Source organism: Tamandua tetradactyla, chromosome 7 (assembly GCF_023851605.1).
Source record: "Tamandua tetradactyla isolate mTamTet1 chromosome 7, mTamTet1.pri, whole genome shotgun sequence".
Classification (NCBI taxonomy): Eukaryota; Metazoa; Chordata; class Mammalia; order Pilosa; family Myrmecophagidae; genus Tamandua; species Tamandua tetradactyla.
The window spans coordinates 160,129,387-160,142,771 of record NC_135333.1 but is presented as its reverse complement, the minus strand read 5'-3'; the positions used below and the strand labels follow the sequence as shown (position 1 = coordinate 160,142,771).

Here is a 13,385-nt window from a genome sequence, read left to right as displayed (position 1 = left end):
GGAAGCCAAATCTTAAATAAAAACATTTAATTGTATGCTCTTCATATGTCCTCAGATTTGGCAGTACTGTTTCTTTATGAATAAACATTTAAATTGTATCTGTTAAAGGTTTCCTTCATGTGCTATTTCTATGAAGAAAAAAATATGTACCATGTTTATTTTAAATATCTTTTTATAGGTGTAGCATTGATTGACTGTTAGAACTGATAAATGCAACTTTAGCCAGCTTTCCACATTCAATAGATTATAAAATTGGAGGTGGGAAAGATCTTTCTCTAGCATTCATGAATTTATTGCTTTAGACTGGGTTTCTCATCTTTTCTGAGATGATTCTGCTTTTACACAAATTGTTGCTCAAGAAGGATGATTGAGGCTGGAAAGGAATCGGGGGGTGAGTCATTCTTCTCATCCCTGTGCTGACTAAATAAGTCACTGAATTTAGCATCTTGATCTGGTTTTCTCAAAGCATTGGCTTTTTAGATACTTTTTATATTTACATGTAAAAATAAAACCAATTAAGCAATTACATTGATAAACACATCCACTTCATCTGCAATATTATTTACAAAGAATGGAAAATCTTACCATTTTTATCAGAGTTAATTATTTTTTGTATTTCTTCCATATGGCTATTATGTTAATAAAGGTAAACATTCTGAACATATTTCTGTATTCTATGTTTGTTAGATAAAGTAAGAGGAGGCCTACAGGTGAGAGAAAAAAATATTGGTGAATCAGAATCTGAAGGTCAGCCTTTATCTCCGTTTTAAAACATAATCACAGATAAATGGTTTCACCCTCTGTTTAGCTTGTGCTAAACATGTTCATTTGATTTTCTTCTACCAGATGTACTCATTCAGTGACTTACTTATCTTTACCTACACAGATGAGGCACTATGTTAGCCTGTGCAGAAGATTCAAAAAAATATAGAACACAAAAAAAGAAAACAAAAAGACAACCAAAAAACAAGAAAAAAAAAGTATAAGACACAATTTCTCCTGTTAAGTATTTTACATTGTAGCTGAATAAATAAAGTGTATGGCATACAGTATATGCTGCTTCATGAGTGGTACATACCAAAATAGCTATAAAGAGTCATAAAGATTGCTTCTAGTCAGGTGATCAGGAAATATTTCATAGAATGCATGTTCTTTTAAAAGGTCAACTTGATTTTTTAAAAAATGTTTCATGGTAGTAACCTATATACAACTAAACATTTCCCATTTTAACCACTTTCAATAGATTTTTCAATGACATTAACTGCATTCAAAATATTGTGCTATCATCACCAACATCTATTACTCAAACTTTTTCATCCACCCAAACAGAAACCTGGAAACCATTAAGCAATGATTCCATAATCCCCTCACCCACTTGCCCCCAGTAAACATGTAATTTCCTATCTGTTTCCACAAATCTGTTTATCTAGATATTTCACTGAACAAGATCACACATATTTGTCATTTTGTGCAGGCTTATTTCATCAACAGGACAGGATGTGTTCTGAACTCAGACCTTGATATTTTGTGAAGTTGTTAGGAACATGGATTCTAGAGCAAGATTGCCTCTGTTAAAACATCAGCTCAGCTGGGAAGTATACCTACATGGACATCAAAGTAACAACTTTATAGAACCAACGAAAGAGTTAAAGATGTTAATATGTGGAAAGAACAGTGCATTTTATATTGTGTGTGCCTACAAATATTAACTATAGCATTAGTAGTTGGAGAGATATGTTGAGCATCTCAAGCAAGGGAAGCCACAATAGCAAAGTATCTTTAGGAAGACTTAGTTGACCTGTTGTATTAGTTTCCTAAGACTGTTGCAACAAATTATTATAAACTAGTGACTTAAAAATAACAACAACAACAACAACAACAGGTATTTATTCTCCCACAGTTCTGAAGGTCAGAAGTCTAAAATCAAGGCGTCAGCAGACCAAGCTCCTTCCAAAGGCTCCATGGGAGAATCATTCCTTGCTATTAAGAGGTTTTCGTTAACTCCAGGTTTCTTATCTTGGGGCTGCATTACACCAATTAGTGCCTCCATCTTCACTTGGCCTTCTCCTCTGTAGCTTCTCTCCTTCTCTTCTCTCATAAGGACTCTTGTCATTGGATTTAGGGCCCAGCCTAATCCAGGATGATCTTATCTTGAGTTCTTTAATTAAAAAACATGCACAAATACTTTATTTCCAAATAAAGTCACATTCACAAGTTCTGGGAGGACATGTCTTTTGGGGAACCACAGTCAACCCACTATATTTGTAGGAAGTAAAAGTTACTAAAAGAGGGGAACTTAGAATTGATCACAAAGGACACAAGGTTAAGAATTTATCTTATAGATATTGGCAAGCTATCAAAAAATTAGTAACAAGATGAGTGCGGATTGTAGGATTTAGAAAGATTACAATGTTGGAAGAGTACAGAATTTGCAAAATAAGGTAGAAACTGGAAACAAAGACCACTTAGGAGATATGCATGGAAGCTTACAGTTGTCCAGAATCATGATTTTGGAAATCAGAAAAATATTATGAGGCAAGGATTTTAAAATTTGATTAAAAAAATTGAGTGTGATTGGTTATGAATACGGTACAAGTCAAGGATGCTTTTCAGATCTTAAGCATTTGTTGCTGGGAGGAGAATGCTAGTAGCATTTTCAAAAGTAGAGAATTAATTCCAGAGAGGGAGTTGTTTGATTAACTTCTTGTTGGGCATATTGAATTTGTGTTTTAGATTCAGGACTATAGATCAGAAAAGAATAAAGGCAAGTTAGATTTGAGAAGATTAACTTTTTGTTGGGCATTATTGAATTTGTGTTTTAGATTCAAGACTATATATCAGAAAAGAATAAAGGCAAGTTAGATTTGAGAATTGTTTTTATAATTATGATTCTTGAAATGGTGAAATTAGATAATGCCCCTGAGAGAGTTTATAGCCAAACTTTGAGACACGGTTTTTAAGAAATGGTCCTTAAAATGCCGCTTATGTTAATATTGCTGTTTGGAAATCTATTTAGTAAGGTAAGGAACTGATTTAACTCTTCTTCAACCATTCTGCCAAAACTGATCCAAATAAGATGAAATCAATAGAACAAATTGCCTCCCTTTCCATCTTGAGAAGGCAAATGGCCTAACTTTAGTCAGTTTTGTTTCTTTGCTGCAATAACTTCAGTGATTATGATATCTGGTTATCTCAGCAAAAACATTCAACAGTTTGGGTCATTTCAACCCATCATCTTGACACAGGTCAATCCTGAAAAAATAAATATGTTGCTTTTCTGTTCTCTCACAACATTCTTTCTGACAGTTTCATATTAAGTTACTATGTTAATATGACAATTGATAACCAATTTTAGAACCCCCTTTAGTTAGAATAGCATGGGGATATTCTATGTCAACAGAATAATACTTCTTTTAATAAAGAAAATCTACTTACCCATCTGCCACATTGTTGTCAAAAGCAATATCATTAGAGATTTAAAAAAATAGTGTGCAATGCACTGGGAGGAATTACATAAATAATAAGCAATGACAGTAATAAATGGAGAACTAAAATAATGTCATGGGTTGACAGTACAGGCACAAGGAGAGGTGGGTGAAAGCTTAGCAAAAACAGGAAGTGATGCAGGGAAGGTGTGCATGAAGGATGTGCATTAGCAGACCAGAAATGGTCAGAAAGGGCTGTCTCCAAGTTAGTGTTTTTCCAAGTAGGGTCCTTGGGCCACCACACCAAAATCAACATCAGGCTTGATAAAAAGGCAGATTCCTGAACTCATACTAGGAATTTATTATTTTTTTTTCGGCAAAATTCCTATCTGCTTTGCACCTGTAAGAACATTGCTCTGAAGTCTCAAAGAATCCAGTAAAGAAAAACTCTGGTTAATCTACTTGCATTAGTTGCCTGAACATGGAGGTTATGGCAGTTCTCAGTGGTGGGATTCTCCCTGAGCAGAGGATGTTAGCCTCATGGGAGGCAGGAACCTCCTTCCAGGCCACCATCACCCTCAAAAAGGTTAAATGAGCTTTAACTTCAAGAGCCAACCAACTGATAGCTACATGGATACCAGGGCCTTCTACCTTGTAATCGCCACCTCCACCCCCACAGCTCATCTAAAATCTAAAATTCCTTGATCAAATCGGAATTCAATGAACTCTTTCAAGTCACAAATAGGAAAACACTTAACATAAAGATTTCTTAATTAGGCAAGCCTTTGGCATGAAATCATTTCAAAGTATGAATTTGATTGTGTAAAATAGATAAAGAAATAAAGCTTGCATTTTTATAGAGGGGCAGTAAAGAAGTCTGGATGTCAATAGATGACTTGGCTTAGTGACTGAACATTAGAATCAGATATAGTTTCAACTAGACTTTTATGGCATAGAAGAGATATTCATCCTTTTTAAGCCTTAGTTTCCCAATCTATGAAGTAGAGATTAATGTCAACAGTTTCAGGGGTGCTGTGAGGTTTGAGTATGACATCATTGTCCTGGCACACTCTAGGTGCTCAGATGAAAACCATTTCCTGTTTTTTCTCCTGGATTTGGGGGATGTTTTATCCCTAAGAGGAAAAAAAGGATTTGGAAATTAGATTTAAATGTGAGGTAGCCACACATTGAAGGCTTCACATTTTGCTCAAGATATGACATGCAAGTCCAATGTGGAAAGCTGCAAGTAAGAACCATATGACCCTGTCCCCTTAAATACAACCCATTCCCATACATTAGTATCAGGACTCGGCCCACACGTATCACTCAGTAACTATGGAAGAGCCAGTTACAGGGGAGAGTTCCTGAATCAGGGTTTTTCAAAGGCCAGTTCCATCCATTTTTTTACTCCTGTCCCATTTATTTACTTTTTATTTATTTTCTTAGTACCAAACATTTTATTTATAATATTATTCAAGTCTTGTAAAAAGAGGTTTACTTAGTCTTTACTTATATTAGATTCATATCTTTATGCATAATATTCTTTCCTTTTTTAAATACATATGTGTAACAGTTAATATTTTATGAATTTGATGACATTTGCTATTTTAGCAAAATGGTAAACAATGATGAAATTAAGACATGGACTAAGGTAATTAAATTATGTCAGAACTTCTTATAGATAGGAAAAAATTCTGATGCCAATAATAATGATTGGGCAAAGTATATTTTCTTTTAATAGTTATGCATTTTTTTCTCAAACATGGGTATTATATAGCTCTTTAAACATACCTGCCTTTGCTACAATCTTTTCTTTCTGCCTGTCTTCATATGCATTGTATTGTTCCTTTTATTCTAAAGTAATTCAAGATTATATTCTTCCTTTCTGTATATGTATTTATTCATAAAGTATATATATGGATATATTTTATCCCTGCCTTTTTTATTTGTCTAAAATCACTGATGTTTCCCCTGAAAGTATTGTGTGTGTGTGATGTTAATAGAAAATTTGGAAAGTCAGATGTTAAAAGGAACTGAGCATAGCAGTTCAGATCCCTGTGTTAAGACAAGATAATCGGCTGTCTCAGAAATTGAATGCCTTAAAACATTCTATTAAGAGCTTACAGTGATAATAAAATGATAAGACCTTTGTGAAGCAAACTCAATAACAAGCTATAGTGTTTTTTAACCGTTTGAATTGATAGAATCATAAAATCTCAGAGCTGTAACCTGTCCCATTTATTTTTTTTTAATTTTTATTGATAAAACAACGTACAAGCACATGCATTCTTAACATACATTTATTTTGATCACATGACTTTAAAATCAAGCTCCTGATCTAGGATATCTGCTTAGACTCCTTTTCCTATACCTACCTAGCCAAGAGATTTCCTTGTCCCCTCTTGTTTTGTTAACTATACTTCATCAGTCTCAGCACCTCTCCTTACCATCCACTCCCATTCTTTGAGGATATTGGTTTCAAGTGAAATACCTTATGAATCAAATGCCCTATACACTATCAATAAATAGAATCTCTTCAATGCATGAGTAATTTTTGCTCAGACTCTTAAAGGCTGGAAAGTCCTACCAGACGTAAAATGATACTATTTTCAAATAATATGCTTTTGCTCTTTGTGGTTCCTATCAATCATCATTATATATGACAACCTATTTCTCTTAACCGTCCATTCCTTTCAAATGCATTGGAAGTTCCAAGTAAGATGCATATGTATCAGTGAGGCAGTGTAAGAAAATAATAAGCATGTAGACTATAACAGCAAAATTATTGATATACAAATCCTTATTTTAATAATAGGGCCTTGGACAGTTTGTATACTTCTTATATGACAGTTTCTGTTAAAAATTATAAAATTGACTCCATATTGTTGTTATAAGAATTATATAAGTTAATACATTTAAATCGCTTAGGAAAATGCTTGACATTAGGCCTGCTGGCCTCCACTTATCTACTCAATAATTCTAGTGATAATCAAAAAATTGTCTTGTAAATGGTTCTAAAACCTTGTAAAATCCTGGGCCAAAGGCATTTTCTTAGGTTATATTCCACCTACACTAAAACAGGGGATAAAGGAAGACAAAATTTCAGAGAAGAAATCATAATTTCCACTTGGGGCCTGCTTATTTTTAGCTCACTGTGAGGTATCCAGGTGCACATATGGAGACAGCTGTGGGAAATGCGGTCTAAAGTTCAGAGGAGATTAGGATAAAGATATAAATTTATGATTTTCACATACAGAAGATAAACTTTGAGTTAGATGAAGTCACCTACAGATAGAGTATACAATGATATTGCAGGGTGAGTTTCCCAGAAAACAGTCTTTGAGATGGAGGTCAGGATGCAGGAAATTTCTGAGAGAGTGCCGTGGTATCAAAGAGCATGACATGAAGAGGACGTGATTAAGCAGTGATAAGAGGTGGGTAGTGATGGAGTACCACCAAAGTTCTGGAGCTAGAATAGGTCCCCGAATTCTACAAGTGAAGGTAAGGCATCAGCCGTTTATAACCCTAGGTTGACCAGTCATTGAATGTGGGCTTTCCTAATACTCCAGCTGAAGCAATTCTTAAACATGGCAAGGCAGAGAAGAGCTCTCTCTCAGCAGCTCTTCCAGCAGCTTGAAGAATAAGTCCTTTTACCCTGAATTTGGGAAATACATAACCATATCCACCATGTGAATGAAAAAAGTGTGAGACTAAAACTTGAGGAACTCCAATATTTAAAGGCCCAGGAGAAGATAAACTGGGAGAGCAGACTTAAATGGAGAGACTAAATAAATAGAAAAATTAGTGGAATGGTGGGTAATAAACACTAAGGGAGTATATTATGAAGGATAAAATGTTCCACAGTAGCAAATATTGCTGAGATTTGAATTTAAAAAGTCTATTGCAAAGAGCAAACTGAATTCAAATAAAGCAGAGGGAAGGAAATAAAAGATTAAAGTGAAATCAGAAAAAAATGCAAAGTAGAAAAATAAGATAGAAAAATCAACAAAACCAAAAGCTGAATCTTTGAAATAATCACAAAATTGACAAACCTTGAGTAAACTAACCAAGAGAAAATACGACAACAGAGAAGAATCATATAATTAAAGGCAATAAGGAAGGAGGGATATCACTATCCACCTTAGAGAAATACAAAGGGTTATAAGGGAATGCTTCAAGCATTGTAAGCCAACAAATTTGATAATTTTAAAAGAAAGGGAAATATTTCCTAGAAAAACACACACTATCAAAACCGACTCAAGAAATAGAATATGTGAATATAATATGAATATATCCATAACAAGTGAAGAGATGGAATTGGCAATTAAAAACCTTCCCACAAGCAAAAGCCAAGTACCACATGGCTTCACTTATAATTTCTACCAAAAATTTGAAGAATACCTATCCTTCCAAACTTCTCCAAGATACAAAAGAGGAGGAAACACTTCCCAGCTCATTTTGTGTATCCAGTATTAACCTGATGTGAAAATAAGTAAAATATATAAGAAAAAAATTACATATCATTATTGTTTATAAATATAGATGCAAAAATCCTCAACAAAATATTAGCAAACCATATTGAAAATATTAGCAAACCAAATCCATCAACATATAAAAAGAAATATATACCATGACCAAATAGGATTTATCCTAGGTATGCAAGATTGATATAATATATGAAAATCAATCATTATAATATAGCATATTAATAGAATAAAAGATAGTAAACATGATTATTTCAATAGATGCAGGAAAAACCTTTAGCAAAATCTAATATCTTTGACAATATAAAAATCAACAAGTTAGGAATAAAAAGGAACTTCTTCAACAATATAAAGGGCATCTATGAAAAATCTATAGATAATATTACAATTGTAAAAGAGAGGATGCTTTCCCGAAGATCAGGAAGAAGACAAAGATGTCTCTCTTGCTACTTCTATTCAACATTGTACAGGATGTTCTGGCCAAGAAAATTAAGAGAGAAAAATAAATAAAACTCAATTAGGTTAGAAAGAAAAAAGTAAAACTATTTGTATTTGCATATGACATAATTTTGTATGTAGAAAATCCTGAAGAACTCACTAAAACTATGATTAAATGAGTTCAGCAAGGTTGCAAGATACATGAGCAATATGCAAAAATCAATTATAATTTCTATATACTGGAAAGGAACAATTTGAAAATGAAATTAAGAAAACAATTCCATTTACAATAGCATCAAAAGGAATAAAATACTTAGGAATAAATTTAACAAAATAAGTGCAAGACTTGAATACAGAAAACTACAAAATGTGGTTAAAAGCACATAAATACTTAAATAAATTGAAAGGCAGTCCATATTCATAAACTGGAAGTTATAATATTGTTAACATGGCAAATATCTTCACAATTGATCTACAGATTAAATGAAATCACTATTAAAATCTCAGCTGGCTTCTTTGAAGAAATTGGTAAACTGATCCTAAAATTTATATGAAAATACAAGGAACCCAGAGTAGCCCAAATATCCTTGAAAAGGAAGAACAAATTTGAATGACTCATACGTATTTATTTCAAAACTTGCTGCAAAACTACAGTAATTAAGACAATGTATTATTGTCATAATAATAGAAATATAGATCAATGGAATAGAATCAGGACTCCAAAAATAAATACTTACATGTATTGACAATTGTTTTTTGACAAGGGTACCAGGCAATGTAATGTGGGGGAAGAATAGTGATTTCAAGTGATGCGTGCACAACTGGATGTCCATATGCAAAAGAATGTAGTTGTATAACATACAAATACTAATTCAAATTGATCGCCCACCTTAGTGTAAGCACTAAGAGTAAAAAACCCTCAGAAGCAAACAGAGGAGTAAATCACCATTACCTTTGATTAGGCAATTGTTTCTTAGATATGACAATATACACAAGTGACAAAAGAAAGATGAATAAATTGGACTTCATAAAAATAAAAAACATTTTACTTCAGTGAATACCATTAATAAAGTAAAAACACAACCCCCAGAATGGCAGAAAATATTTGCAGATTATATATCACACAAGGGACTTGTATCCAGAATATAATATGTTATGACTCAACAATAAAAAGTCATATAACCTAATAAAAATCAGCAAAAGATTTGAATGGACATTTTCAAAAAGAAAATATACAAATAGCCAATAAACAATTGAAAAGATGTGCAATATCATGCAAAGAAATACAAAACACACACACACATACACACAATGAGATGTCACTTCATACCCACTTGGTTAGCTAAATATAAAAGTAGACAATTGCAAGTGTTGTCAAGGACATGGAGAAATGGGAATCCATATTTTTCTGGCGATATTGTAAAATGGTGCAACCACTTTAGAAAAACAGTTTCTCAAAATGTTAAAGTTAGAGTGGTCACATGGTCCAGTAATTGAACTTTTAGGTATATACCTGTGTTAGTCAGGGTTCTATAGAAAAATAGAGCCCGCAGGAGTGGTCTGTAGATATGAGATTTATAAAGGCGTCTCACACAACCATCAGAATGGAAGAGTCCAAAATCCTCAGGGCAGGCTGTGAAGCTGGCAGCTCTGATGAAGGGTCTGGATGAACTCCATAGGAGAGGCTTGCTGGCCGAAGAAGCAATGAAAGGGTCTCTCCTTCACCTTAAAAGCTTTCAACTGACTGTATTATCTTATTGTGGAAGACATGCCTTAGTTAATCTCAGATGTAATCAGACACAGATGCAATCAACTGACTGATGACTTAATTAGCCAGCCATGAAATATCCTTGCAGCAAAGGTCATGCTAGTGCTTGTCTGACCAGATAACTGATCATAATCATTGGGCCAAGTTGACACCAGAACCCAACCATCACAGTCCACCCTTTGTCAATTTGGCAGCTATACACATCATCTTGAAACATGCTTAGTTTAAAAATATAACACAATAACAGACATATGTTTTGCATAACAATACTCAACTGTCCTGCATACAACTGGAAATGCACTGCATCTCTCCAGAATAGGGTGCAAGTCCTTAGGTAACATTCACTCTTTTCTTTTTTTTTTTTGGCATGGGCAGGCACCAGGAATTGAACCTGGGTCTCCAGCAAGGCAGGCGAGAACTCTGCTTGCTGAGCCACCATGGCCTGCCCAACATTCACTCTTAAACTTTATATACTATGACTTAAATATTGTAACATGAACAATACAACTTATGTCATATAATAAGAGGAAAATAAGATATATGCTTATGTACAAATGCAAACATACTCATAATAATACGGGGAGGAAATAGTCTTACAATCACAGTCCTCATTTCTGTAACTGGTCACATGGTAGTAGTTCATATTTCTCACTACCTTCTTCTAATACCCATTCCATGTCCTCCTTACCCTCAGCAAGCACTTCAGCTGGCTGTGGTTTTTGTGGGTGGGATGACACGGACCTTCATTCCTGAAGTTTCTGGGACATTGGTAATCCTACCTGGATTGGGTTGTTGCAAGGTTCCATTGACTTTAATCATAGGGGATGGTAGTACTAAGAACCCTAAGGGATCTTCTGTATTCCAGGAAAACTATTCTTTACCTCCATTGCATAGTTGCAATCTGTGTTAGTTAGATTCAGTTGTCAACTTGGCCAGGTGAGCATACCTAGTCTTGTTGCTGCGGACATAAGCCAATAGTATGTGAACCTCATCTGTTGCTAATTACATCTGCAGTCGGCTAGGAGGCGTGTCTGCTGCAATGAGTGACGTTTGACTTAATTGGGTGGTGCTTAAATGAGAGCTCACAACGTAGCACAGCTAAGCAGCTCGGCATTCCTCATCTCAGCACTAGCAGCTCAGCCCAGGCCTTTGGAGATGGAGAAAGAAGTCACCCCGGGGTAAGTTGTTGGAACCCAGGAGCCTGGAGAGAAGACCAACAGAGACCATCCTGTGCCTTCCACATAAGAAAGAACCTCAGTGGAAAGTTAGCTGCCTTTCCTCTGAAGAACTAACAAAATAAATCCCTTTTTATTGAAAGCCAATCCGTCTCTGGTGTGTTGCATTCTGGCAGCTAGCAAACTAGAACACAGTCCTATTCCCCTTGATAGTGAGGATCAATTACCCCAGACTAAAAAGTAATCCCCTTCTGTGCCAGTCAATTCAATAGCATGAGAAGTCCAAAGTGACCAGGTGGCAGTCTTAATTTCCAGTTCAATGGAGTCATTATGGTATCTCCTGGAAGGAACCCTCCTTGTGGAATGAAGACTTGTAGACCAGCAGAACTTAAGGTTTCAGGGACAAGAAGCACCCCTAGTGGATACTAGGGGTGATAGTGAGTGGGGCCACTCCCATTTCCACCTCTTGATTCCTGGACCCATGAATCCCGTGGCTATGGGAGAAGCAGTACCATAGAGTAGACACTGATTCAGAACACACACAGCCTCCAGAAGGACATTACTCCAGCCCTGCAAGGTATTGCCTCCTAGTTGGCATCATAATTGGGTCTTCAAAAGGCCATATACCACTGTTCTATCAACTCAGCTGCCTCTGGATGATGGGGAACATGGTAAGACCAGAGAACTCCATGAGCATGTGCTCATTCCAGCACTTCATTTGCCATGAAGTTGGTTCCTTGATCAATGCTGTGTGGAACACCATGACAGTGAATCAGGCATTTTCTAAGTCCATGAATGGTAGATTTTGCAGAAGAATTGTATGCAAGGAATGCAAACCCATATCCAGAGTATGTATCTACTCTAGTTAGAACAAATTGCTGCCTCTTCCATGATGGAAGTGGTCCAATGTAATCAACCTGCCACCAGGTAACAGGTTTATCACCTCAGGGAATGGTGCCATATCAGGGATTAAGTGTGGGTCTCTGCTGCTGGCAAATTGGGCACTCAGCACTGGCCATGGTTAGATCAGTCTTGGTAAATGAAAGTCTGTGTCGCTGAGCCCATGCATAACCTCCAACCACACCACCATGCCTATTTTTGTTCATGTGCCTATTCAGCAATGGCAGGAGTGGCTGAAGAGAGAAGATGATTTATATCTACAGGATGGGTCAGCCTATTCACTGAATATGAAAACTTTCCTCTGCTGAAGTCATCCTTTGGTGAGCATTCATATGGGACACAAATATCTTCAAATTCTTTGGCCACTCAGAAAAGTCTATCCACATACCTCTTCCCCAGACCTCTTTGTCACCAATTTTCCAATCATACTCCTTCCAAGTCCCTGACCATCCAGCCAAACCATGAGCAACAGTCCATGAGTCAGTATTCAAATGCACCCCTGGCCAGTTCTCCTTCCAAGCAAAATGAACAACTATGTGCATTGCTTGAGGTTCCACCCACCATGAGAATTTCCCCTCATTATTGTCCTTTAAGGACGTCCCAGAATGGAATTGTCATGCTGCAGCTTTCCACTTCTGGGTAGTCCCTGCATATCGTGCAGAACCATCTTAAACCAGACCTGAGTTTTCTCTTCCTCAGTCAACTGACTGTAAGAAACTCCCCAAGAGGCTATAGCTCTGGTCTGGGAAAGAAAAGATAATGTGTCAGGAGTCGTGACCATGGGCATTTGAGCCACTTCCTCATGTGACTTACTTGTGACTTCAGGGCCTGCTTGAGCCCTATCTCTAATATACTATTTCCATTTTATGATGGAGTGCTGCTGTGCATGTACAACTTTATGATGCAATGGGTCAGACAACACCCAGCTCTGGATAGGCAACTCAGGTCTCATGGTAACTTGGTGGCCCATGGTTAAGCATTCAGTCTCTACTAAGGCCTAGTAGCAAGTTAAAAGCTGCTTCTCAAAAGGAAAGTAGTTGGCACACCAGCGAGAAGAGCCAGAAGTGGACGGTGCACTCGCACCAGGAGGGCGTGGGCTGGAAGTCCACGATGAGCACGTAGGCGAACAGCCAGAAGAAGATGAAGTAGGCCAGGACGTTCACGTGGAAGACCACCACGGGCGCCGTGAAGAAGG

General features: G+C 36.3%; 1 protein-coding gene across 1 annotated transcript in view; it reads left to right on the top strand.

Moving 5' to 3' along the window:
* CCER1 (coiled-coil glutamate rich protein 1) overlaps positions 1 to 12,510 on the top strand; it is a 59,478-nt gene extending 46,968 nt beyond the window's left edge. The window contains exon 3 of the transcript XR_013155861.1: positions 12,409 to 12,510. The gene's annotated coding sequence lies outside the window, so the exon portion shown is untranslated. The remainder of the gene's footprint in view (positions 1 to 12,408) is intronic.
* Positions 12,511 to 13,385: the final 875 nt, after the last annotated feature.